The following is a 27,186-nucleotide window of genomic DNA, read 5'->3' as shown; positions in this document are numbered from 1 at the left end:
TCTGGACAGCCACAAACACTTCATCAGCTGTTTAAACCCTTGGCCAGCCCTGACTCCAGGGCAGGGGGCTGGGGAGGGGGGAAGGAGTCCAGCACCAAAGGCTGTGTGGCCACAGGGAAGCTGACTCTGTTGGGGGCCTCACCCCTGCAGCAAGATCTCTACTTTCTCCCACCTCCCCGCTCCAGGCCCTGGTGGGAGGTCCCAGCACCAGGCCAGTCTTCCCAGGGTGACTCACTGACTTCAGGGCTTATTCCCTGTCCTGTGCTCTGTGCACTCTTGCATGAGGGAACACCCTCAGCAGAGGCCGCCTGGCAGAGTGGCAAGGAAACCATGTTCAGAGTCGCAAAATCGGAGTCCAAGAACCCAGCTCGGCTATTACTAATAACGAGGACCGTTCCAACACGCTAGTAAGAGTAAGCCAGGTATTTATTCAGCCCTAAGCTTCGGGCACTGTATTAGAGATTCACACGACTTTCCTTGTTTCCTTGTCACAGCCCAATGTGCAGATGAGACAATGGAGGCCCAGCGAGATCGAGCAATGTTCACAGGGCCACACAGCCAGGAAGTGGCCAAGCTGGGGTCAATCCAGGTAGTCTGTGCTAGAGGCCAAGATCTCCCATAATTCCATCATCACATGGCAAGGCTCTAAGCAAGTGTCTTAGCCTCTCTGTGACTCACTTTCCCCACCTGTACAGTGAGGGGACTGGTCTAGCTGAGGTCTAAATCCTTTCCGGTGTGGGCATGCCATCTTCCCCCTCCCTGGCAACCCATCTGCAGGTAATCACCAATGGGGGGAATCTTCTGGAGACCACGGCTTTCAGGAAGGAAGGGTGTGAATGGCGGGGACTCTGACTCTGTGCTGGGCCACAGGGGTCTCCTGGGAAGTCAGTTTCTCCCCCTGCCCACCGCCCGGGTGGCAGTTAGCCTGGAGTAAACCTGCAGCAGCAAGGCAGGGAAGAGGTGGCTTTTTCTCCCTGGACCAAGAGCCACCAAGGAGCATCAAGACCCCAGGGTGCCACAGCCCCAGGGACGAGTAAACATTAGTGGGAGGGAGAGGTGAGAGCCAGTGGTAGCCTCGTAAATCCACCTGAGTGAGCAATGCTTTTCAAAGCCCTTTTCACTACAGGATACAAAACGCACCATTTTGGGAGAGGATTTTATAGGCTATTTCTTCTCATGGGTGATTTACCATCTGCAGGCTTGGCTTACCTGGGAGTCCTGCCCCCAGGGGATCATGGGAACCCATGGGGTGGAGTCAAGGTCAATTTCACAACAAGGAGCTGGTGTCCTTGCCAGGGCTCTGTGGTGGTCTGGGTCACCTGTCCTGACCTCTCTTCCCAAGATGGGTGTCCACCTGGCCCCAGAGACATCCAGTGGGGCTCTCAGAAGGGACCTCTGCTCCCTACCCATCTCCTCCCTACCCTGCACTCACTCACCGGATTCATTCTCTCCCTCTGTCTCTCTCACACATCTTCCCTGCATAAGCCCATGCAGGTGTCCCCCACACATGAGGCCCCCATCTCAATGCCCAGGGTTCAGATAAATCAGAAACAGTTGCTGCCCTTGAGAAAGTCACCGTCTGGTAGATGGTTAAGTCACAGTCTGAGCTCTGAAGCTTAGGGGAGGGGATGCCTGCTGGAGTGCGGGCGCCCGGAGGAGGGAAGGGGCTCTCAAGGCAGGGAAATGGCCTGTGGACAGGACCAGCCTGTCAGAAGGAAGGCACTGAGGCTGGGACCGGCCTGGGGGGTGGCGGCTGGGGAGCTGGAGGCTGGGGAGCTGGAGGCCATCTAAGGTGCTGGAGCAGGGCAATAACAACTGTGGCTTGTTTTAGGCATTCTTTAAGCAATTCCACAGGAAAAGTAACTCATCCCAATGTATCGGAAACAGATGTCATTGCAGCCACCTCCAAAGAGGGCCTCCTGGCTTTGGAAACAATTCCCACCTGAAGACTCAGATATAATTATGTCTATAATCCAACCCAAATGCCACTTGATGTGACAGAGGCAATTGCTTTACTTTCCCAAGAGGGGTAGGGAAGTGAAGGCATCTGAGCCCTGCCCCTCCCCACCAAGAAGAGGGCCTGCAGGGGCCACAAGGTGGGGTGGGACGAAGGAAGCCATTTCCTTCTGCCCTGAACAGATACCTTTTGACCCTTGGGGGCCAGGCTAGCTGGAGGCAGGGGCAAGACAAGACAGCGCGGGGAAATGGGGAGGCCCAGGTTCAAACGCCAGCTCTGTCCCCAGTTGGCTGTGTGACCTGGGACAACGCACCTTCCCTCTCTGGGCCTCAGCACTCTCATCGATAAAAGGGAGAGAAGAATACCACCGGTTGGCAGAGGCTGAGCTGGTGCTGTGGGCCAGGATCTGCAGGAACTTTAACACTGTACTACCGCAGAGCTGGGATTCGAACACCCATCGGCAGGACTTTCGGTCCAAGCTCTGACAACCTCCCCACCTCTGCCAGAACACTGCCTGGCTCCCTTTCAAAGTACTGGTGAGGAAGGAATAAGCCGCCCGTGAGCCGTCAAAGGATGACCTCCAGAGCGCGTCTGCTAGCCAGCCTCATGATGGCGACAGGGCCGCGATGCTGCCTGGTGGCCCCCAGGCTGGCCGACCTCAGTCTGGGCCCTTCCTGCTGCCGGAAGGCTGTGTTGGCCCCAGGCCTTGCCCCATTCTGACGTCCCTCATTAGGGCCCTCTTTCAGGGGCCCCCCCAGCTCTCTAGCAGACCGGGGCCCAGTCTGCTCAGCCACCAGCGCCAGGCCCAGCTGCCCAGAGGTGCTCCTTGATTTGAGTTGTTTCCTCCTCTCAGTGGTGAGCTCTGCGGCCTGTTTAGCTCAGTCAGGCCCCAGTACCCCTGTGGGGCGGGGTGTCACACAAACCCCAGGGACTTCCATTCTCCTCTGGGAGTGGCTGCCCAAGTGGCCACTCGTTGCCCTCTGCTGCCCCCAACTGGCAGGAAACGGCCCTGCGCAGACACCTCCAGCTCCCTCCGTCTGTACTCACCACCTGGGAACTTTGGTCCCTTAGGTATCACTTTGCCCGCCTCCACTTCCTGGTGCCAGGGCTGAGCCCTAGAAGCTCTGGGGCAGCAGATGATGATAAGGGAAGGGGTCTGTCTGATTACCTGGGACTCTGTGGGAAGGTGTCTGCCAGGAGTGAGCCCCACCCACCAGAATAGGGAACAGAGAATGAACATTGACTGAATGCCAGACGCTGGGCCCTCACAGCCCCTCTGTGAGTGAGGGGCTCCTGTGCCCATTTACAGATAGGGAAAGAGAGGCTCAGACACCTGCGATGATACCATCATTTATTAATGGGGCAGGCAGCTCTCCAACCCTACCAAATACCACAGCCCACCTTCATGCCCACGTCTGACCTCAAGTTCAGGAGGCTCCGAATAGCCCCTCACCCCATATCTCTGCCTCAAAGAGCTTCCTGGTCTACCCTCGCTGCCCTGGCCCACTCTTGCCCCTGGGTGGTCCCGTGATGACATTCCCACCGCAGGAAGGGAGCCTCTCCCCACAGAAAGCGGACACAGAACAAAATGATAGTAACTTTCCTTTTGGGTTGGAACCGTTTAATGACAATTAGGCTCTCTCCACCGCCCTCTCATCTGCAGAGCACTTTCCAGACACTGGCCTGGGAGACTCCAGCTCCCAAGGCTCAACTGAGCAGGGTATCGTGAGGAGCTGTGGGACCCCAGCTGTGGGACCCTGATCCAGGGCCCAGTACTACTGCCCCATCGCACCCAACCATGGCCGCATGGCTGACACCCCCACACCGGTTTGGGGGCCACAGACACAGATGTGTCCCGTGTACATGTGCGTTGAGATGGGCCCAAAGCAGCCTGGGGTGGCGGAGGGAACCCTCGACGAGAATTCCAGGCAAGCCTCCCCTCTCTGGGCCTTAGTTTCGCCATTATGTGCAGTGACAGCGGCGGCCCATCTGGGCTGCGAGCCTGACCAGCCTTTCGTCCACCGCCCCCGGCGCGAATGCGGGCAAAGAGGCAGACCAGGAGGTGGCAATGTGGGCTCAGTGGGCAGGAGCCATCAGAGGCCTCCGGGGACCTTCGGACCCAGAGATGCGCATTCCCTCCCAGGAAACCTGATGGAGGTGGGCAGAAGGACTCAACTGCAGGGAAGAAGACGGCCAGAGGCAGCAGGTGTGAGCAGCACTGAAGGGCGGCGCGGACACAGAGACACCTGGGCTCAACTCCTGGCCCCGGCCCACACAGGCTGTGTGACTCTGGGAAAGGAGCCTCCCCTCTCTGAGCTCCAGGCCTTCCTCTGTATGGAAAAGGGTTCGTGATCATTTCCAACAGCTTCCACGGCGGTGTGGAAGGGGTCCCCACAGGTCTGTGTGTTCATGTTCACGTGCCTGGTCCCATGTGCATGATGGGAAAAGACAGCTGAACATGAGGAGGGCGCAGGGAGGCCACAGGAGTGGGGGGGCGGGTGCAGGGCTGCAAGTCTGCACCTGCCGGCTCCACTCCCACCGGGCCTCGCCTGTGACTCCCGTGTCCCACAGGGGAAAGCCCAGAGCCTTCACCCACTCACTTGCCTCTCCAGTGCCCCCTCCTTCATGTCTCCGGCGCATCAACCCTCCAATCACACAGGGCGGCTGGCTTGCTCCGATTCACTCTCGTGTCCCCCAGCCGGAATACTCTTCTCCCTTTGTTCCTGACAAACTCCTACACATCCCTCAAAACTCAGCCCCAAAGATGCCTCCTCCAGGAATTCTTCCCTACCGTTACCAGCCGACGGTAACCGCCCTTGTTCTGGGTTCCCGCAGCACCCCAGCCACACCTCCGTCACACCACCCAGGGCGGGCACATGCGAGCAGCCAGCGGAAGTAGATGCCTGAAAGGAATTAAGACCCCCTTCCAGAAGCATCTGCAATCAACCCGAGACTGAGTTTATCCGCAGCTTCCGCCACCCCCCTGGGCCTTCCCCTCCCTGACACTTCTCCTTCTCCATCTTGCAAAAAATAGCCCTGAGACCTAATTTCAGCTAAACCTTCAAACACGATTCTCCACTTTCAACTTCCCGAGGAGGAATCAATCGGCTGTCGAGCTTCCCAGAGCCTCTGCCACCTCCCACACCCCAGCCCTGCCAGCTCCCCTCAAGGTCGATGGGAGGGGGTGGGGCAGAGGAGGCAGACGGGGAGGACCCGGCCGACACCAGGGGAGGTTGGACCTGGGGGAGGTGGCGGGCTGGGGAGACCCGCGGGGAGACCGCTAACTGTCACCATCGCCTTCCCGCCGAATGGAACCATGAATTCCTCACACGGAGTGGCCGGTGAGAAGGGGGGACTTGCTGCTGTGCTAAGGATGCCTGGGCTTTGGGAAGGGAGACGGGTCCATGCGGAGCCCCGGAGCCAGTCTGACAGTGAGTGTGTGCAGATACGGGGCCCCAGCTGGCTGCCTGCCTTCCCTCTCTCTGTCCCTCCCTTCCTTCCAGGATTCCCTGCGGGTGCAGAGAAGACAGATCTGGGTTTGAATCGTGGCCTCAACGTCTCTGTGGAGCCAGCGAGCTGCGGGCCAGAGACGGGCAGAAGGTGGTCCACTGGGTCACCGGCTTCTGGCTCCCTTCCCCATCTTACCCTCGTCTAGGGTCCTCTCAGGGCACACCCCAGCCTGCTAGCACCGTGAGGTCCTAGTGGCCCACCCCCCACCCCCAACTCCACCTGTAGATAAAAGGAAGTCCTACGAGATGGGCAAACGCTCCCTATCTTGCCCAGGTCACAAAGCTGATCTGCAGCTCAGCCCTGAGTCTGCTGACTTTTCAGTTCGTTCTTTTCGTTACTGCATCAAAATATTTAAGCACCCACTATATGCCCAAACCACATGTCACCTTACAAAGTCCACACGCCTCATTTTAGAGAAGGGTAAACTGAGGGTCCCCCAGGGTCACATGATCTCCAAGACGCAGAGGCGGGACTTGCACCGAGCCCCTGACGCCCTGTGGGGTGGCTACAATCCCAGGCCAAATCACAAAAGGTTAGGACCACGTATGGGTACAAACAGCCCGGACCCAGAAGTGCTCTTAGCTGAGTGGTGACCTTGGACAAGCCCAGCCCCTTTCAGGCTTTAGTCTTCCCGGGTGAGGCACACAGAATGAATCAGAACACAGCATGTTGATTCTCCATTAAACTACATGATCGCAAAAGGGCACTTCTGTGAGAGGGGGTGACATCCTGTCACCGGAGTTTCAAATGGCAGCGAAGACACCAGTTATTCAGGTATATCCTGTGCTGTCTCCCGTGCATCCCCTAGGCAAAACCATGTTCCCCGGGTCCCCTCGGGGGGCTGTGCACAGCGGCAGTCAGCCAGGCGCCGGAGGGCGTGGCCTGTGGCAGCGTGTGTGAGCAAGTGTAAGCTGGGGCAGGAGAAGAGGGTGTGCTTCTGGTCTTACCCAGGGTCTGTCCCCAACACCCAAGGCAGGCTCACCTCCCACCTTGCCCCCAATGCCCTGTCCTCTGCTCTCCACCCCAACCCTCCCCAGATCTGTACTGTTTTGAAGCCAAAAAGGGAAATACGATTCCAAGGATAATTCTGGATTTTCTGTACTGAGTGTCTGTCTACCCTGGGTCAGACGTGGGCTGCGATGTGCCAGGACTCACGAAGGTCCACCACAGTCCTTCAAGGGAGGGTGGACATTCCACACGTTACCGATAAGGACACGAGGCTCAGAGAGGCTGAGGTCACAGAGATCACGGAAGAGTCAGGATTTGAACGCAGATCCCTAGCTCTGAGCTCTCTAGCACCTCTGAGCTCCAAGCACAGCCCAATATAGAAACTCACACCCTTTCCTTAACTGCTCCACACGGAAAAGGACCAAGGTGCCCGGGGAAGGACACAAAATATGAATGTCCATCACTCAGGAGCCGCATGACACCGGGCAAACTCTGTCACGTCTCTCAGCCTCAGTTCCCTCATCTGTGAAATGGGACACTAATGGTCCCTCCCCTCCGGGTTGCTGTGAGAAGCAGGTAAAACGACAAGTGAATACACTGTCCACCTTGCAGATCCCGCTCCTGTAGGCAGGATGTGAGTCCCAGCGCCTGGGGGTTCAGAAGCCTGGGGCTGGCTCTGACCCACACGTGGTTAATGGAGCAAAGACATAGCTACAAGAAGGACGCCAAAGCTACCCGGCGATTAAAGTGCTGCAGTGATAGCAACTTCAAGGTGTGATGATACATCTATCGGAGCAGAAAAAAAAAAGGGGGGCACAGGTAAGGGGAAACAGGTTCTGGGAGGGCATGGGGGCCACGGCTCCCTTCCTCACAGCCGGGAGTACACTCATGTCAGAGAGGCTGCGTCTCAATCTTGGCTCTACCGTTTAGTAGCTGGTGGAGCCTGGCTGAGTGACTTCCCCTCTCTGAGCCTCAGTTTTCTCATCTGTGAAATGGGGTGATCGAAGTTTCAGCTTCAGGGCTGTCTTGAGGATTAAAAAGGATCATGTATGTAAGACCAGAAGCACAGTGCGGGTGGCTACGTTATTATTAGTCTTTGTTCCCTAAGGCCCCTGAAGGCTCAGCCCCAGCAGCTGTGGCCCCAAGGGCCGGGGGAAGGCAGGACTTGACCTGGGCTCCAGTTGACTGACTGGAGTCAGGGTCACCCAGGTGTCAGCGTCCTTGCCCTCCGTGCAGGCTGGAGACCATCTCCCAGTGGCCCCCACCACACCCCGGGGAGTGACTGTGAATCCAGCTCAGCACAGGCTCCCTTTCCTCCTCGCTGCCCTAGGCTAATTCAGAGCCTTCGGGGAGCTCTTTAAAAGCAGAAACCCCGGCCCTGCCCCTGGCCCACTGCACGGAGATCCTGAGGGGGCCTAAGAAGCTGTTTTGCAAGCATTCTTATGACACAGTCAAGTGGGAGGGTCAGTTGCCCTGAGGAAAGCCCCACCCCCTTAGCCTGGCTTTTGAAGGTCATCTGACCCAGACTCAGCCTAGCTTCCCAGCCATACCCCATACCCTGTCCTCCATACCTCTCAACTCCAATCCCACCATGCACTTCGCCGTTCCACAAACACATCAGTTTCTAGCGTGCCTCTGTGCCTTTGCAGCTGCTGTTCCCCCTACCTGGAACTCCCTCTCTCACTGTCCCTGCCTACCCTCGGAGACCAGCTCAGCCCCCAGGAGGATACCCTTTCTGATGCACAGGGAACAGCGAGTTACCCCTAGCTCACCTGGAGCCCCCAAATCACATTGCATGGTGACAGCCAGGGCTGTGCCCTCTCTGCTCCCTCCACCCACCACCCTCTTTCCCTTGACACCCTAGGGCTGTCTCCTTATCCCTTGGGCCTTGGCGCAGATATCACCTCTTGACCACACCGCCTCAAGGAAGCCCTCCTGGTGTCCTCTATCACAGCCTGCCTTTCTTCATAGCACCTAGCTCGACCATGAGAGGGTCTGCCTGGGGCTCTGTTGGCCAGCTCCACCCACTCAGCCCCATCCCTGGTCCCAATAGTGATGCCTGGCACACAGTGGGCGCACCATAAAAGCCGCTGAATGAAGGAGTGGATGAAGTCATGATCAAGCATCCATCCATTTCCGCTATAGACCATGAGCTCCCAGGGGAAGAGACGGTGTTTACTGCTTCTCCCTGTCTATACTTCTCTGTGGCTGACAGAGCACTGGACAGAGGGGCGCACGGTGACATACAGCACTGTGCATGCTCGGCAAGGCCACAGCGGGGCACAGAGAGTCAGGATAAGGGCCCCTGCCTTCCGTCTCCGTAAAGCTGTTTGGGTTTGTTACAAAAAGGTGTGTGCTGGCGAGGCCACTGAAATCAATAGCTAACGTATATACACGGTGCTTTGTCAATTCTAAGACCTCATCAATTTCAAGATGCAGCATTATTTTATGCATCTCCATGAAAGAAAAAAACGCAGCAATTAAATTATGATAGGCCACAGACTGCAACGTGAGAGATATTAAAATGTAAAAATAAAAATCGTGCATCTAAGAGTCACGGGAGCGTGGCGTGCGTGTGCCCACACGAGGGTGTGTTTATCTGGCCTCACACTGGACTCTCCCTTCCCCGGCCGGGTTGCTCTGGACCCCGTGGCTGCAGGGCTGTCTGTCCTCTGTTTTCCCCCTCCCTCAGGGACGGGACCCCCATGTGGCCCCCAGGCTGTGAGCCACAGAGAGGGGAGCAGCTGAGCGATCGGATACCTAGAACAAGGGAGGTTGGATTCTCTCCCGGTCCGTGAGGCTCCAGGAAGGGCGCCCGCGGGGTCGCAGAGCGGCACCCCAGGCCAGGCGGCGATGGTGACGCAGAGATAGTTACCGTGACCCGGAACGGCGTGGTGGCCGAGGGCTCCATGCTGGGGCTCTTCTCTGAGAGGCTGCCGGGCAGACTGCGCCGGGAGCCCGGCCTTTCCTGGGGCGACTCTGTCAACAGAGGGAGAGACAGGGTGAGGACGGACAATGGGGGCCACTCGGTCGGGCCTTCCCGTCATTCCCATCCTGGCAGGGACAACAGGCAACGGGTCCCCCTACAATGGTACAGCCACTGTGGAAAATGGTTTGATTGTTCCCCCGGAAAGTTAAGGGCTGGGTTACCCCCATGATCCAGCAATTCTACTCCTGGGTCTACACCCTGAATAACTGAAAACAGGGACGCGGACACAGACACCGACTTGTATGCAAATGTGCATAGCAGTGCTATTCATAACAGCCCAGAGGTAGAAACAGCCCAAGGGTCCATCCACAGATGAATGGATGGCCGTTCGCACATTCGATGTGATGCATCCAGACAAACGAATGCTGTTCCCTCATAAAAACCAACAGAAGCTCTCGTCCGTGCTGCAGTGGGGGTGAACCTTGAAAACGTGCTGAGCTATGAAAGCCAGACAGAAATGCTGTATGGGTCCACTTAAGAGAAACACCTAGAATCGGCAGATTCACAGAGATGGAAAGTAGGTCGGAGGTGACCTAGGGGCTGGGGGCGGGCAGAATGGGGAGGTATTGCTTCATGATAGGAGTTTCTGTTTGGAGTGATGGAAAAGGGCGAGAAACGGGTAGTGGTGATGGTCACACGACACTGTAAGTGTATTTCATGCCATTATATTGGACACTTAAAAATGATGAAAATGCAAATTTCATTTTATATATCCCAATGTTTTCTTAAAAAAAAGGTCTCCCCAAATCTTCACTTTGAGTCATCTATCTTGTGACATAATAAGCTTCCTGGTACTGGAGGTATACAAGCAGCCCCTTTAAACATGAGGATCTGTGATCTCTGGCTTCCAAATTGGATCTTTTTTTTCCAGAGGCCTTAAACTTGATGGGAACACAAGGGTTGGCAGGTTCTGGGATCAAGTGTAGCAGGCAGCTGGGTATTTCAGTGTAGCCATGGGCAGGCAGCGGGGGGGTGGGGGGTGGCGTCAGGGTAGCCACAGCTTCCCACAGCTCAAGAAAAGCTGGAAATCGGGGCCCTTTAAAATATGAAATGTTTTAGGGGCGTCTGTATGGCTCAGTTGGTTAAGCGTCCGACTTCGGCTCAGGTCGTGATCTCACCGTTCATGGGTTCAAGCCCAGCGTTGGGCTCTGTGCTGACAGCTCAGAGCCTGGAGCCTGGAGCCGGCTTTGGATTCTGTGACTCCCTCTCTCTCTGCCCCTCCCCGCCTCAAGCTCTGTCTCTCTCTGACTCAAAAATAAATAAACATTTAAAAAAATTTTTTTAATATATGAAATGTTTTGATTTTTAAATGGTGACAGCTCATTACAACTTACAGCGGTGACCTGAGCACAGCAGTGCAGTTCAGCGCCACCGGCCGCTCCCCTGGCTGGCTCCCCCACGCCCCAGGCCGGTGCTCCAGTCGGGCTGTCCCATCCCGCAGGCCCCGGGGGAGACCCCTGGGTCAGCTCTCCGCACACCCCACCCCTCCAGCTCTCAGCCCGCTTCTGGCTCCTCTAGCAGCAGCCAGGCCAAGCCTCCTACCCACGCTCTCGCTTGGCACACAGTGCGTGTCTCTCTCTCTCTCTCTCTCTGCTTGGCTGTGGAATTCCTAACGCCCATGGCCAAGCTGGTGGCACCTCCACACCCCCCAGTACCCTGTGTGGAGCCCGGCACGTGGGGGCTGCTCGGGAAAGTCCTGTTGGCTCGAAAGGAAGAAAAAGGACGGCGCAGAGACTTCCTGGGGAATGCGCACACACAGGGATGCATGCTCTGCAAATGCAAGTGCATCTACGCGGACACTTCAATGTGGACCCGTGCAGACTCATCCCCAGGGACACACACATGAGGATGGGTGGATGTATGCACATCCGCAGGATGGACGATGGGGAGCAAGCTGTCCCAGAAGGCAGAATGGCAATGCCTACACTTTCCGGTCCGTTCCCTCCACATAGCCAGAAGTGTGCAAGGACAGAATGGAGCCCGTCACCCCACCCTGCAGGATAGGCTCCAGTACTGAGCCCTGGCCAACGGCCAGCAGGCAATGCCCCCGGGCCCGGGGGAAGGGGGCCACCCGCGGGGATGGGTGCAGGCGTAACTACCAGGCAGACCTACGGCAAGGGTGATACCAGGCCCCAGTGGGCACTAGCTCTGGGTCACCTCTTCTGGAAAATCTTCCACTACTCAGCCTCTCCCCAGCCCAGGGGCTGAGATCTCTTAGGTGCTTCCCTTGCGTTGCTTCCTTTGAGAACCTTCTTCCCTCCTCCTCCGCGGTCCCTGTTAGTCACAATCTAGGAGACACCCACTCGTTTGGAGGTTTCTCTAGGAAATCAGGAAATCTCTTTGTGCTCCTCAGTCTACCTTCACCTCCCTCCTCACACCCCCAACACCTCCACCTGGGTGTCCACCATGACTACTGGGTCCTACCCATGTATGAGGCACAGCGCTCAGCATCCAGAAGCCCTTCAGGAACTTCCCCTCCCTCCCCCAACACACACACACACACACACACACACACACCCCCACACACAGCTCCACCACCACCCTTCCTGGGCAGGCGGGCCACCATGGCTCCGGGTGGGACACACAGGAGTCAGCTGGGAGGGCGAGAGAAGCACAGCAAGGCTGCCTCTCCCCTGACACCAAGCCTGATATTCCCTACAACCTGTGCAGAACACGCCTCTTGCCTACTGGGTCTGAACCGGGGGGTCCTCGGGGTTGCTTGATCCAACCACCCATTGTGCAGATGAGGAAGCTGATGGCAGAGGAAAGGAACTTGCTCATTAGCCCCTAACTCAGCAGGACTAGAGCAAAGGCTCTCTCAGGTGCTCCCAAAATAGCCTTAGACTTCAATTCAGAAGCCCTGGCCGTGCCCCACCCACGTGAGAACGTAGAAATGCATCAGGAGCTGCAGGATGGGGCACAGTCCCCTCCCCCTCCTGCGCAGAGCGCCAGGTCCTTCTCCCTGACTTTTCAGCCTCCCCTGCATGCCCAGAGGCCCTGCCCTCCAGAGGAAAGCGACAGGGGACCTTCCTACCTTTCCAGGCAACTTCCACCGGCCCCAGCTCCCCCCTGCCTTCTGCTCCAGGGGGCTGAGCTGTGTAGACCTCACCAGCTGAGCTTCCGGGGCCCCCCAGCTTCCATGAGGTTAGGCCAGCGGTAGAGAGCCCTGGAGGGATATCGGGGGAGGAAGAGTCGTCCACACTGGCTGCCTCCCTCCACTGACCGTCCGGGCTCCTATCAAGATGACCCTGCCCCCTGAGCGCTCCCACACCTCCCCTCCCTCAGCCTCGGTAGATCATACCCACCCCCCCGCATTGTCACTGGCTCTGGGGTACCACACTCCTTGTCAAGTTCCACACACCCGCCCACGCCTCCCATCATCCTAGCTCCCAGCGCTAAGTGCCATCTGCTTCCTGCCGGGCCCTGACTGGTCCACCTGGTGGGATCCCAGCTGCTTGAGACCCGGTCTCTGCTCTTCTGCTCTGCTCGGGGAGTGGAGGCAGCTCCTTAACAGAAGGGTGGGGGAAGCAGGCCAGGAAGGAAGCTGTGTCACGTCGGACGTCTCCCGGGGCAGGGCCTGGGCCGGGCCAGGCTCTCTCCCCATCTGACACCCCAAAGGGCTTTCCCAAGCCTGCCAGCGGCTTGAAATGCTAAATGTAAGTTCGTGGATTGCTGAACCAGCATTTCTTTACCTTCTATTGCTTATCGTGTCCCCCGAGGGGTCTTTCTAGACATTTTTTTAGTTCCCCCATGAAACTTTTAATACCACATATACAGTAGCTATCTTTATGTACTGTACATATGTTGGCCTTTAATACAGTAAAAAGAGAGAGGTTTTTTTTGTTTGTTTGTGTGTGTGTGTGTGTTTTGCCCGTTCCCTTCTGAGAACCAACTTTATTCACCTACTTGGGGCAGTATTGCCTCCACTGAGAAGGCAAGTTCTGGACCCATTAAGATAGAATTCCCACATGACACCTTAGACAGCTATAGTGAGCTCCACCTTCCAGATGAGGAAACGGAGGTTCTGTGAGGCAAAAACGACTTCCTCTAAATTTCCCGCAGGCAGGAAGAAAGAATACATGCCAAAGCCCCTTAAACTGTCCCCCCAACAACCTACACCAAGCACCTCAGAGAAGGCTGAGGGTGCCTGGAGTGTGGGCGGTGGGGAGGCACGCAAGGCTGGCCCTAGGAGACAGGATTCAACCTGGCCTCTGCTGTGTGACTCCAGGCAAACCCCTCTCCGTCTCTGAGCTCATGATTTATCATCAATCCAGTGAGTCAGGAGGGGGTCAGGGCAGTGACTATTCTCCACCACCAAAACCAGAGCAAAGACAAAACGCCAAATCTTTCTTTATGGAAAGTTGACCGCCTTCCCCCATCCCAATTCTGCCTGTAAGGGATCAGTCTGAGTCCTTGACAAACATGCAGATGCCTGTGGCCTTTGATTTAGCAGTACTTGTTTTCTAACTTAGGGAGGCAGACACTGGGAGGCGCGGGCTTCACGTCCTCAGAGGTCTAAGCAATACGGCTCATGCCAAGCAGCACCCCGGAGATGTTAAGGGGCCTCACACTGTGCGGCGTGAAGGTGGCACCCCTAGCCCTTTGGAGCACTGGTCCAGGAGTCTTCTCTCAGCTCAGACTCCCTCTGTGACCTCCACATGACCTCAGGGCGCCCCACCTGCAAAACTAGGCCACTGGCCAAGCTGATCCCAGATGCCCTTTCCAGGAGGAGGTGAAAAAAAGTCTCCATTTTACCAGAAGCGCCAGGCTGTCTTCCCCTTCTCGGAAGCCCCGGCCAGAGACATGCATTTTAACCTTCATGTGTTTGCAAAAAAAAATAATAAAATAAAATCGGTTTCATTCAAATGCTGCTGGCTTGGTTGCCATGGATACCACCTAATCATGAAGGATGACTGTTACTTGTTCCCATGGAAACGCGGAGGCCTGAGGAACATCCTGTAATTTCAGACAAGACACCAAATTTCAGTTGTCGGGTTGTACTGCCCAGATCTTAATGCCTAAAAACAGGCAGAGGCAGTGACCTCTAATACTCACGTCAGGAGAAAAGAAGTCAGCGCGAGGACAGAAAAAGGAGACAAGACAGGTGTGTGTGTGTGTGTGTGTGTGTGTGTGTGTGCGTGTGTGTGCTGGACCTCAACAGTGGCTGGGAAAATGCAAATTAAAACTACCAGATACCGGGGCACCTGGGTGGCTTAGTCGGTTGAGCGTCCGACTTTCGCTTGGGTCATGATCTCGCGGTTCGTGGGTTCGGGCCCCGCGTCGGGCTCTGTGCTGACTGTCAGCTCAGAGCTTGGAGCCTGTTTCGGTCTGTGACTCCCTCTCTCTCTGACCCTCCCCTGCTCACGCTGTCTCTCTCTCTCTCCTAGAAATAAATAAAACATTAAAAAAAAAAAAAAAACTACCAGATACCATTCCCCACCTTTCAGATAGGCAAAAAGAACAGTGACCCGATGTTGACAGGGATGGGGAGGGCTCCTTCATCACTGTTGGTGGAGTGGAAAGGGTCTGGAGGACAATTAGATTAGAGCTAATGGAAACCAACACACGCACGCCCGAGGACCAGAATTCCCCCCCATGTGTCCAGTCTAGAATGATGCTTCATCCTTGCACACGGAGATTTGCACGGAGATGTCTCCTGCAGCACTGTTTGTAGTAGCAAAATGTTGGGAGCAACCTAAATGTTCCCCAAGAGGGGAATGGATGACCACAGCCTGGGGCAATCATTTGGCAGAATACTATGCAGCAAGGAAAAGGGTACAGCTCCAGGGACCCTGTTCACAGGACACACAATGGCACTACAAAGGATCCAGTTGTGTAAGATCAACAGGAAGCCTGCCCAGAAATATGACGTTGAGTGAAAAAAAGGTACGTTGCCGAAGGAAACAATGGAATCCACTTACATGTTTTTTTGTTTTTTTTACAAGAATGTTCATAACATTTGTAATAGCCAAAAAATGAAACAACAAAGCACCCTTCAGTAGGCTAAATGGTTAAACTGAGGTCCATCCACAATTTATGAGGCTGAATGATGGCTCCCCAAAGAAATCCACTCTTCTTCCTAATTCCCAGATCCTGGGAGTATGTTACCTTAAATGGGGACTTTGCAGACATGATTGATGTTAAGGAGATGGGAGTTTATCATGAATTAGCCAGGGGGAAACAGTCTTAAATGCGGAAGAGGAAGGCAGGAGAATGAGTCAGAGACATGCAATGATGAAGAAGCAAGAGACATTCTGAGCTCGAGAGGAACGATGGAAGAAGGGATCACAAGCCAAGAAATATCTAGCAGCTGGGAACACTCTTCTGTTGTCAGCCGGCAGGAAACCCGGGACCTCGGTCCTACAACCACATGGAACTGAATTCAGCCAAGGAAATGGATTTTTTGAAAGGAACCCAACCTGCTAACATCTCGATTTTAGTCCTGTAGGACCCATGGTAGACTTCCGACCTATAGAACCATAAGATGGTAGATCTGTGTTTGTTTAAGCTGCTAAATTTTTTAAAGTTTTTTTTTGTTTTTGTTTTTTAGTAATCTCTATACCCAACATGGAGCTCAAACTCACCATCCAGAGATCAAGAGTCGTGAGCTCTTCTGACTGAGCCAGCCAGGCACCCCAAGTGCTAAATTGTAATCTGTGTGGCATCAGTATGAAACAAACACATATACCATGAAATATTGCACAACAGTGAAAAAAGAACACACTAATAGATTTCCACAACTCGGGTGGATCTCAAGGGCATTACGTTTGGGGGGAAAGTCAGTATCAAAAGGCCACGTAGTGTCTGATTCCATTTATACGACACTCTTAAAGTGGCACAGTTCTAGAGATGGACAGTTGAATAGTAGTTAGGAATGGTGGGGGGTGAGCAGATGGGTATGGCTATAAAAGGCAGCTCCAGAGATCTTCGTGGTGACAGAATAGTCTTGTGTCTTGATTGTGGTGGTGGTTACACCAATGTGCATACATGTGATAAAAATGGCACAGAATTATACACACACGGTACCAAGTTCCAGAAGGGAGGAAAAGAGTGGATGGAAACAGCTGCTGACATCCAGAAGCTGACCTGACATTCACAGCTACGCCGTGTTTTTCTCTTTCTGGACATAAATAATCTTACAGGGTCCCCGCCTGAGACAAGGTTACCATGATAAAGTGAGACAAAATGAGGCCACTTCATAATTTTGTCTAAGCAACTGACAAAAGCCGGGTCACCATGCCACCCACAAAACAGCAAACACCCTCCTATGTCGGCCAAAATGACGGACTGCTGCTTCTTTACAATGACAGCTTCATTACAGTCATGCTTGCTTCCCCCCCAAAGATAAATTTTGAGATAACCTATCACAGAAGTGCCCCGCTTTCTGGCAGCAGCCGTGCTAGAGTGAACCCTGCTTCCTTAGACTTCCCCAAAAGCACCCAATCAAAGCCCAGATCCTACAGCAGGTTTTTTCCCTACCATATTCGGACTGAGACGCCCTGTCGGTCCCAGTGGTGCGTGTTGTCCCTCGCTGCCACGTTAAAAAATAAATCCAACTTGCCTAACTAGAGGTGTGCTCCCAGGGGGGTTCTGACTAGAGGGCATTGATGCTGAAGGATAGTGTATAATAGTCACGTGAGATGTAACTATCAGGGGAAACCAGGTGAAGGGTACACGGAAACCGTTCTGTACTCTTTCCACAACTGCCTCTAGAGCTGTGATCATTTCAAAATGGAAAGTTAATAAATAGCCTATTTAAAATATATGGAATCATAGCTGTGTGTAAATAATTGAGATTTTCCAGCTCAAGAAACTAACTGCAGAAATATATTGGTATCCAGTGTCACCTAAGTAGAGAGTAGCCAGTGATGTAGAGGTAAGAGGCACAGAAATATAAAAATCACAGCCAAGGCTTACCCTCGACAATGGAGGCGCAAGTACATTTGCTATGTGATTAATGTAATACGGTGTTTTACCTTCTCTTTGTATGTGTGTGTATATATTCATATAGGAAAAAAAACCCCATAAACAGTACTCAAAACATTATCATCAGAGGTTCTCTCTGAAGAATGGGATGCACTATGGGTAGGAACAGATGACCGTACCATTTGCTTAATGAAGAATAATTCAGATTTCCAAACACTAACAGTAAAATTAAAATATACACGGGTGGAATAATGATTCAGTACGAATTGTGCCCCCTAAACACATAGGAAAGGAAGAGAAAAACGAAGTCAGAAAAGGAAACAAATAAATCAGTAACGGCAGCCCAAATGACCAGTTACAGAAAGTGGATTAGGAGAGTCCAAAAAGCAGACTTGGGAAAAAAGTGGTGGGGGCACACAGCTCCCCATCCCAGAGTGCCCAAAGCCTGGCCCCCACCCCCCTTCCCCGCCCTCCACTGCCGGGAGTGGCCAGGTAAACAGCAGGAAGAGCCAAAGGTAAAATCACCATGGCAACAGGCCATGGGATCTTCACATTGTTAGAACTTTCCAGACACAGCAGTCCAACTATGATGCCTCTGTGTCTATCTTTGTGTGTGTTAATGAAGAACATCTGTCCCTTATTATTATCTGCTTCTAACAGCTAAATAAGGAGTGCCTCCCACTGCACACTCTTTCCAGTTTCAGCCTTTGGTCATCTGCCTTTGGGAGAAGGACAGGTGTTCCTTAGAGGTTGCTAAACCTTACCCACCTGCGGTAGACAGAATAATGGGCCCCTAAGAGCCCACATCTTGATCCCTAGGATCTGTGAACATGTCACGTGTGTGGTCAAAGCGACTCTGCAGATGTGATTAAGTCAAGGATGCTGAGATGGAGAGTTTACCTTGGATTACCTCCAGGGCCCAATGTTATCCCAACAAGAAGAAGATAGGAAGGTCAGAGAAGGCAGTGCTGGCGCTGTGATAAGGGAAGCGGAGGCTGGCGGGCGGGGGATGGGTCAAAGACTTCCAGCGGGCAGCTTCTAGAAGCTGGAAAAGGCAAGGAGACTGGCTCTGCCCTAGAGCCTCCAGGAAGAATAGTGTCCTGCCACCACCTCGATTCCAGCCCAGGGACACTGGTTTCAGACTTCTGACCTCCAGAACCGTAAGATAATAAATCTGTGTTGTGTTAAGATACTGAATTTATGGTCATTGTTACAGTAGCAACCGGAAACCAACAGAGCCACTGGGAAGAGCCCAATTTGCTGTAATTACATTAAAGATAGAGGGATAATGCTGTCAGATTGCTGGCCGATTTAAGACAGGGGACACTCAAGGTCTCTCATCTCTTGTTCTTCAAATGTACAGCCGCTTTTAAAAAAGGAGACAAGTTTCCTTCTAGAAATATTCATCACCGTATGTGATGTAAACTTGTGTCTTTCTCCACCATGTACTTGTTATCAAATGACTTACATGATAACCACATATACCTGGAAACCACAAGGGGGTAGGGTACCTTTGCTGGTTATTCTGCAATATAACTTAGAGATGTTTTTACATCCGTTGCCTGGAGAACATTTCATCTTTCTGTACTCAGCACCCTGTGTATTTATCCTCAGTATTGATACTATTTACATCAATCATACTTCTCGAGGGCATATACGTTCTAATGATAGCACTCTAGAGGGAACCATGATTATCTAAACCTAAAGTATTCAGATGTATTATTAAATTCATCCTATCTTTCATTTCATTCAGAAAATATAAGCTATGTATTTTTTCCCTAAAATTCGACCTCAGGACTTAATGTTTTACACCTTTGTTTAAAAATTGTATTGTTAAATTAGAACACAGCTCTAGATATAACAGCCTTTACTTATTCTGACAAATTAAAATGGCATAAAGCTTTAAGTGTGTATATATTGATTTTTACATATAACTTTAAAACTCTCTTTACCTTTCGGTACATGACAACTTGGAATCCAAATTTTAAATTATCTCCAAGTTTCCAATTTAATGGTTTAATGCTAAAGCAAACTGAATTTCAGTTCTTTGTATAATTTTTAGCCTGAGCAACAGCTGACCCTCTGGATTGTATATCAGATCCTGTAAGGGACATGATGCTGTAATTTGGAAAAACAACAGAGCGATCATCTTATGTTCTAGAACAGGCCATCTGTGACTGCCCTAGGAACTTGGGGGAAAAGGGGACCAATGTAAACATGAAGCTCATGCCACCCGCCAGGCACAGAGTCCTTTGTCTCTGACCCATGGGTCTCATATCTTCTCCCAGCATCCATGAAACTACCAAGCTAAGCTGCTAGTGTGCAAGTAGGCTAACATCTCCATCCTTCCTGGTAATTAACAAAGACCATCAAAAATACTTAGGAATAAATTTAATAAAAGAAGTACAAGACTAATAACTAAAAATATATCACTGGGAGACTTTTTTAAAAAGACCTAAATAAATGGAGAGATATACCATGTTTGACGATAGGGAAGACTCAGTGTTGGTAAGATGACATTTCTCCCAAATTGATCTATAGATTCAATGAGATCCCCATTAAAATCCTAGCGGGCTTTCTGAAGACACTGACAAGCTCAATTTTAAATTTAGATGGCAAAGCAAAGGACCTAGAATAGCCAAACAATCTAGAAGAAGAAGAAACAGGCTGGGAGACTTCTATTACTTGGTTTCAAGACATAGTTTATGGTCTTGAAATATAGCTAAAGTAATCAACACCGCATGGTATTAGCAAAAGGACATAGATCAATGGAACAGAAGAGCATGCAGAAATAGGACAACACATATATGGTCAATTGATTTTGGGGGGAAAAGTGCAAAAGTAAATTGATGGCGTGAAAGATAGTTTTTTTCAACAGATAGCACTAGAACAATTGGATATCTGTAGTAATAAAAAATGGACCATTAGGAAATGTGGAGAAACAGATCTGGGGATGGTGACTATCCCATATATATTATTTTTTATCCTAAAACCGATTCCCAGAGTAGGAAACTGCAACTCCAGCTTTACCAGGAAGAAACAGGTTCAGAACCCTGACCACATGGCTAGGAACGCAGAAGGGGGGATTGAGGCCCCATAATCTCTGAACCTAAGGGTTTTGCCGCACGATGGGAAATGAGCCTCCATCATGAGCACGGATGAGTGACAGGACAACGGGCCTCAATCAGCCAGGAAGCTGAGTTTCCTCCCTGCCCTTGGCTTCTCTCTACGTCTCCAGGTCCCATCACAGCCCCAGCAGGAAGCAGAAAGAGAAGAGGGAGGCCTCGCTGCGTATCACATTTTGCTTCCACGATGGTGGGTGTGGGGAAGGGAAGGAGTCTGGAGACCATGGAACTGTAACAGTCTGTTGTGTCTCCAGTGGAACCGGGATCAGAGTTCAAGTTGTCTTCAAGTTCGAGACGTGGCTCAAAGTCAGGCGACGTTGCGCACTGTTGCTGGGGGTGGGAGTGCAGGGAGAGGGGCATGTCCAGGGTACCTGTCCCCGCCTAGCAGCTCCCCACAGGGGACGTGGGGGGGTCAGGCTGCTGGTACGCAGGAGGTGGAGGGAAGAGCCAAGGAGACGGCGTTCCTCTCAGTTACATCCTGGGACCTCATGAAGGGGCCTTTCCGAAAGCACAGTGTGGGGTCCGCCCCCCGGCCGGCCTCATGGACGGTCCAGGATAAGTCCTGCAAACTTCTCCGCATCTTGTAGACACTGTCACCAGCTCTTCTTGAGGACCCTCAACACGAGTCTCTTAACACAAATCGCCTTTGACAGCGTATATATGCTTCCTGTTCCGCATCCTAACAGGCACCTCACGTTCAAGGATTTCCCAGCCTTCCAGACAACTCCGGAGCTCCTGGTCACTCTGAGGACTCGTGAGCTGCCTAAAGGTCTGTCTTGTCCCTGAATCTCTTTCCTCCTTTGCTTTCTGAGGCTTTCGAGGAACTTCGGTCTGCAGAGTCATGTCCTCGATGCTCCGCAGCCTCGGGGCCTATCCCAGGGCAGGCAGAGCTCCTCACCTTCTGTGCCTGGAAAGTAAGGAGGTCCCGGGGTGCAGACGCGGGTCTGCTGTCTCTGCTGGTCGCAGTTTCTCCACATTTGTTCTTTAAAATAATGCCATATTACACCTTCGGAAGCGTTTGCACACGCAGTAAAAGCATAAAAGCGCAGGTGGGCCAGACACACACTGCCTTCGTCATCCCTGGGGAGAGGACGGGGCGCTTTAGCCACACCCCATAGGTCAGGAAATTTTTCCCATAAAGGATCAGAGAGCAACGACTTCTCTCAATGACTCAACTCTGCAAAGTGACATGAAAACAGCCACAGGGGCGCCTGGGTGGCTCAGTCGTTAAGCATCCAACTTCGGCTCAGGTCACGATCTCACGATTTGTGGGTTTGAGCCCTGTGTCGGGCTCTGTGCTAATTCAGAGCCTGGAGCCTGCTCCGGATTCTGTGTGTGTCTCTCTCTCAGTCCCTCCCCTGCTCCCATTCTGTCTGTCTGTCTCTCAAAAATAAATAAACATTAAAAAAAATTTTTTTAAATAAGAAAATAGGCACAGACAATATGTAAATGATAATAAGCATGGCTGTGTTCTAATAAACTTTACTTATGAACACAGAAATTTGAATTTCCTCTTTTTTAATTTTTTTTAATTTAAAAAAATTTTTAAAGTTTATCTATTTTGAGAGAGAGAGAGAAAGAGCATGCAAATGGGGGAGGGGCAGCGGAGGGAGAGAGAGCATCCCAAGGAGGCTCTGCACTGTCAGACATGGGGCTCAAACCTATGAACCGTGAGATCACGACCTGAGCTGAAATCAAGGGTCAGACGCTTAACCGACCAAGCCACTCAGGCGCCCCAGAAATTTGAACTTCATATAATTTTCACATTATAAAACATTATTCCTCTTTTGATTTTTGTTTCAACCATCAAAAAATGTAAAAGCTATTCTTCACTCACAGGTCACACAGAAACAGGTGGCGGGCTGGGTTTGGCCTGTGGGCTGTATACTGTGCTGACCCCGCTGAACCTGAATCGTTCTATTTCTAGGTAAGAGAGAAAGGAACGAGAAGGAAAGAGAAGCAAATACGGAAATGTTAACATTTGTTACATCTGAGAAGTGAATGCATGGGTGTCTGCAATTTGGTTTTCTATACTTTCTATACTTTCAAAGAGTTTACAATGTNCCTTGCTCCCAGAGCTTATCACTGGGTGCTGGGAGTAAAGTGGATTTTGTCACTTCTCATCCAAAATGGTTACTTATAGCTTTTGTAATGCTGAGAGTTGCAGTGGGGAAAGAGAAGCAGCAACATAAACATTATACTTCTCAGAAAAGAGGAGAGAGAGAGGGTTAGCTCCCAGGGTCTCCCCGCGGGACTGTCCGTAAGTCCCCAGGAGGGGCTGCCCAGGCCCCCAGCACCAGCGCTGTCTGTGTGGGTGGGACCGGGAGCCACAGCCTAGGTCCTCTGGAGCTCAGGGCTCCATCCTGGGAGAACCACGGGGGGAAGACCTTGGGTTCCAACCTGCTTGCTGTTAAAACTTCAAGTCCAATCAGGCTCCCAGACACCAGTAGATCTGTGACCACAGAGAGAGTTCGGGAAACTCAACCTTTCTCCTGGACCTCGGCGGCCACTGAACTTCTCCAATGGTCCAGTTCGGCACCCTACTCCCCGCCCTCTGTCTGGGTATCAAAAGCCAGAGTAGGCTTCTCAGTTGTGCCCACAGCTCTGCCAGCTCCCAACCCACCCCAAGAGCTCCAAACTCCCCTAGGTCTTTCCAAAGGCCTCCTCCCATCACTTTCTTGCTCTCCTGAGTGCCAGGCTCCCATCGATTTGGAATTTCAGGACCCGGTTCAATTTTCATGAATAAAAACACCACCATAGCATAATAAGGGAACAGCAACAACATGACCTCTGACCTCTTGTCTTGCTAAATACAATGTTCAAACAACTAGCACCATCTTGGGGCGCCTGGGTGTCTCAGTCGGTTGAGCATCCAACTTTGGCTCAGGTCACCATCTCTCGGTTCGTGAGTTCAAGCCCCACATCGGGCTCTGTACTGTCAGCACGGAGCCCGCTTTGGATCCTCTGTCCCCCTCTCTCTGCCCTTCCCCCCTTGCACTCTCTCAAAAGTAAAACATTGAAAAAAATTATCACCATCTTGCCGCTCATAAAAGGAACCTTCTAACCCCAAAAAGAGTCCCAAACCCATCATCTCAGAATAAAGAAACGTGACTAAAATGGATTCCCTGGAAATGGACGCCATGGGAGACTCACTGCACTGGCCTTGCTCTTCTTATTTTGCTGTCGTTCAGGGAGCAAATGTGGCCCATGTGCCCAACACTAGCCCTCAGATGGGGATGGCATCCCCTGTACCCCCTCCTCCAACCTTGTCAGTTTGTCTCAACCTGCCCTCTGCTTCCCGAGCCCCACACCCACTGGCTTCCCTCTGGATCTAAAGGAAGGGTGAATGACCTCCTCCCCAACTCTCCCAAATGGTCTGGTCCTTCTCTCCCTCTCCCAGCTCAGATCCATGGCCTCCTGGTCCTGGACAGCTGACACGGCCACCTGTGTTCACTGATACGCACTCTCTCCGCACCTTCTCGCTGACCCACACCAATCTCGATTGCTGGCTCCTAAAACTCATACTCCTAAACCACAGTTCTGGGAAGTATAGTGAGGGTTAAACATTCTGGACTCTGCTACTCAGCAGCTAGGTCATACAGAGCAGGTAACCTACCCAATCATAGCCTCAGTTTTCTCATCTGCAAAATGGAACAGATCAGAGAAAGTGAGAGAATGAGGATTCAATGAATTGAAGCAATTAAAGGACTTATTGGAGCCCCTGACACCCTAGAAATCGGCATTACAATTACCATTATTTTTAAAATCTTTCCTTAGATTTTCTGTGGCTTGCGAGGGGGAGTTGCAACCTCTTGGCTCACCATTCAAGGCCCTACCTATCCTTCTAGTCACGTCATCTGCTAACCTGATTACAGGATACCTTCCCCCAGGCTAAGCTTCCTGAGGGTGGGGACTGGCTGCATCCTCCACGCCAGCCCCTGGCACTGGGTTTGCAAACAGTAGGTGGCTCACTAAAGCTCTGCTGCTCTGAACAAGTACAAGTGACACTTGTAGCAGCCTCTGGGGGAAGGGATGCCAAGGAACCATCTGGATGGCTCCAATCCCCGCAGGCATCACATTTTATTTCTAGATCAGCCCTAATAAAGGTGCAATTAACCCCTCAGGCTTTGGATGAACAGATCGTGACAATTCACCCGCCCTATAATCATACTATGCCAGGTCACGCCTGTTTGCTAGGAGTGCTTCTGTGCCCAGAGACATTTAGTGACTCGTCTGAGGCCACACAGCATTTATGGTATGCAGTCAGGGCTCCCACACCTAAACCAAACTCAGTCCCCAGAATAGAAATATAAATGGGTAAGAAACTATCTTTTTCCTCAGACTATCCCTAACCAATTTACTGGTTTCCAAGCTCTACAAACCCCCCACTCCAAGAGGGATGCCCAGAAGGAGACCATCTCCATCTCTGCGCCCTCCCTCTCCTCTCTCCTCTCCCTTCCACGCTCTGCTCCCTCACCCGCTCTCTCTTCCCTCCTCAGCCAGGGGCTTGGGGGAGGGGATGGAGCCTCTCACAGCCCCACATTTTCCTCCCTGCACTCTGCCTTTTTCATTTCATAGCCATGTCAACTCATCACCTCCAAGGGCCAAGAAAAAAGAAAGAACACGGCCCAGATGCCGAAAGTGCTCTCCTGTCTGTCAGGGAGAAGAGAGGAGGGAAATAAAAGCTAACAAGACTTCTAAAAGCAAAATCCCCAAACCACCTCTCGGGCACCCAGCAGCTGTCAAAGTCAACACAGGAACCTGGCAAAGGAGGGAAAGCCCAGCCCAAATAAAAAAACCAGGCAGCTGAGGAGTCTGGGGTGGATAGACCCGCACGGCTACATTTCCAAGGGCGAGATGGGTGTCCTCAGCGGGCTCGTCTTTCCTGCTAACGTACAGGTNAATGAGCCAGTCTTTGCTGAGTATCAGGGCTACTGGGCTTTTTTTTTTTTTTTAATCATCATTATTTGGAGGGCTATTGAGATTCCCCTCGCTTCCTTATTTATGCAGTCAGAGGAAATCACAGCACAGAGAGCCGCTTCCAAACTCAAGGCCACGTGGGCCAATTTCAGATGGATAATTAAATATTGAACAAACGCTGAAATGCCTCTGCTGGATCGGGATGGCTAAAAATAGCCACCCTGCCACTCCGCGCGATAACCACCCTGCCACTCCGCGTGGCATCTCGCCTGCTCATTCTCAAATCCCTCCTCCCAGCAACTGTCAGCTACAACCTTCCCAATAACAGTGGGGTGGGGGTGGGGAGCTGGGGACAGACTGCCCGAATTCCCAGTCAACAGAAAACAAAACTTGAGCTCCCGGTGAGCTCTGAATGTTCCTGACCAGGAAATACTCTCCCTTTCCTGACATTTAAACCAAGTGGCCTCCAGAGGAAGGTGCAGGGGAAATATCACAGCCGTCGCTTTTCTTTTAAAAACAGTCAAAAGGCTTCATGTCATTTCTAAAGCAAAACATGTATGTGGTCTGAGATGTGAGCGCATTTATGTCGAGTTACACACGAGTTCAACCCCCATCCCCTCCCCTAAGAAGACCCAACGAGGAGCCCTGCTGCCTCAGTTTCCCTATCTGGGCTAACCTTAGGAAAAGCAACAGACGAAACCAACGCAGGAATAGAACGCAAGGGTCAGAATTCCAGATCTCCCATTAACTTCTTTACTTAACCTTGAGCAAGTGGCCTTGGCTCTGTGGGTCTTGGTTTCCCCAGCTGTCAAGGGGAACAGTTAGTCCCCCGGTGCCGGAGCTGCTGGGGGCCCTCCAACCTCCATGAGCAGCTGAGCAAAGCAGGCTCCGGCCCCTCATACCACCAGGTTTCAGTAAGAAAAGACGGAGCCACGAGGCTGACCCGCTGAGCTGGAGACAGCACGCCCATGTTCTCCACATCCCACCAGCCACAGGAAAGAGCGCTGGGCTCCTGGGCGCGGTCCTGAGCGTGAGAGGCTTTGGAGGCTAGTGGCCTCTATTCCAACCTTGCCTCTCATGGTCACTTACTTCACTTGGCAACCCAGTTCCCTCAGCGGGCAAAGGGAAGTGACAAGAAGGTCCCCTACCTCCTAGGAGGGTTAGCAGGGGGGAGTAGCAGGGGGGTGGGGGTGGGGGGGGGGGGGTCCAAATAAGATATAAGATGATCAGACACAGGTCTTGGAACAGGGCCTGGCATCTTCAGGGGTCTCACAAGGGGACCCTGGGCCCTTAGCACAAAGAGATGTGCTGAAGAAACAGGGCTGGGGCTGTTTGGCCTGTGACCTTGCAAGGGAAAGCATGCGGTTGGCAGAACGTGAGTGAGGATACAGGGGTGGGGGCAGCGGGTGAGGCTGGGCCCAGGGGATCACCTGAGTGGTCCCAGGCAGGTGGGCAGGAGGAGGGGCCAATCAGAAAGACCGACCCCCAACGGATGCCAGCAGGATCACTCCCTTGCCCCCCTCGAGAGTCATGGCCAGGATTTGGGGAGATGATGGCCAAGAACACTTGGTGGAGTCATTGTACAAATCAGATGGAAGAAGGAGGCCTCATCAAAGCCAAGGCCTGACCTCAGAAAGATCTGCCTGCACACAGAACAGCAAGGTGCTGCATTTGTAAGCTCGGAATCTGGAGTCTTGCAGAGCTGGGCTCCACCATTCCTGAGCCGTGTGATGACGGACAAGGCTCCCCACTCTTTGGACTGCGGTCTCCTCCCCCATAGTATGAGGATAATGCCAGGATCCGTCTCACAG

At 52.4% G+C, this 27,186-nt stretch overlaps 1 long non-coding RNA gene across 1 annotated transcript; it reads right to left on the bottom strand.

The window, feature by feature from the left end:
• Positions 1–9,180: 9,180 nt before the first annotated feature.
• LOC144236126 (uncharacterized) lies at positions 9,181–12,878 on the bottom strand. Its single transcript, XR_013336418.1, has 3 exons — positions 12,841–12,878; positions 12,439–12,570; positions 9,181–9,394 (listed from the first exon to the last, which is right to left on the bottom strand). It is a non-coding gene; the product is annotated as an uncharacterized LOC144236126 (long non-coding RNA).
• Positions 12,879–27,186: the final 14,308 nt, after the last annotated feature.

Source organism: Crocuta crocuta, unplaced genomic scaffold (genome assembly GCF_008692635.1).
Source record: "Crocuta crocuta isolate KB4526 unplaced genomic scaffold, BGI_CrCroc_1.0 scaffold95, whole genome shotgun sequence".
NCBI lineage: Eukaryota > Metazoa > Chordata > Mammalia > Carnivora > Hyaenidae > Crocuta > Crocuta crocuta.
Note: the sequence above shows the minus strand (reverse complement) of the source record. Positions and strands in the feature narration are given on the sequence as shown.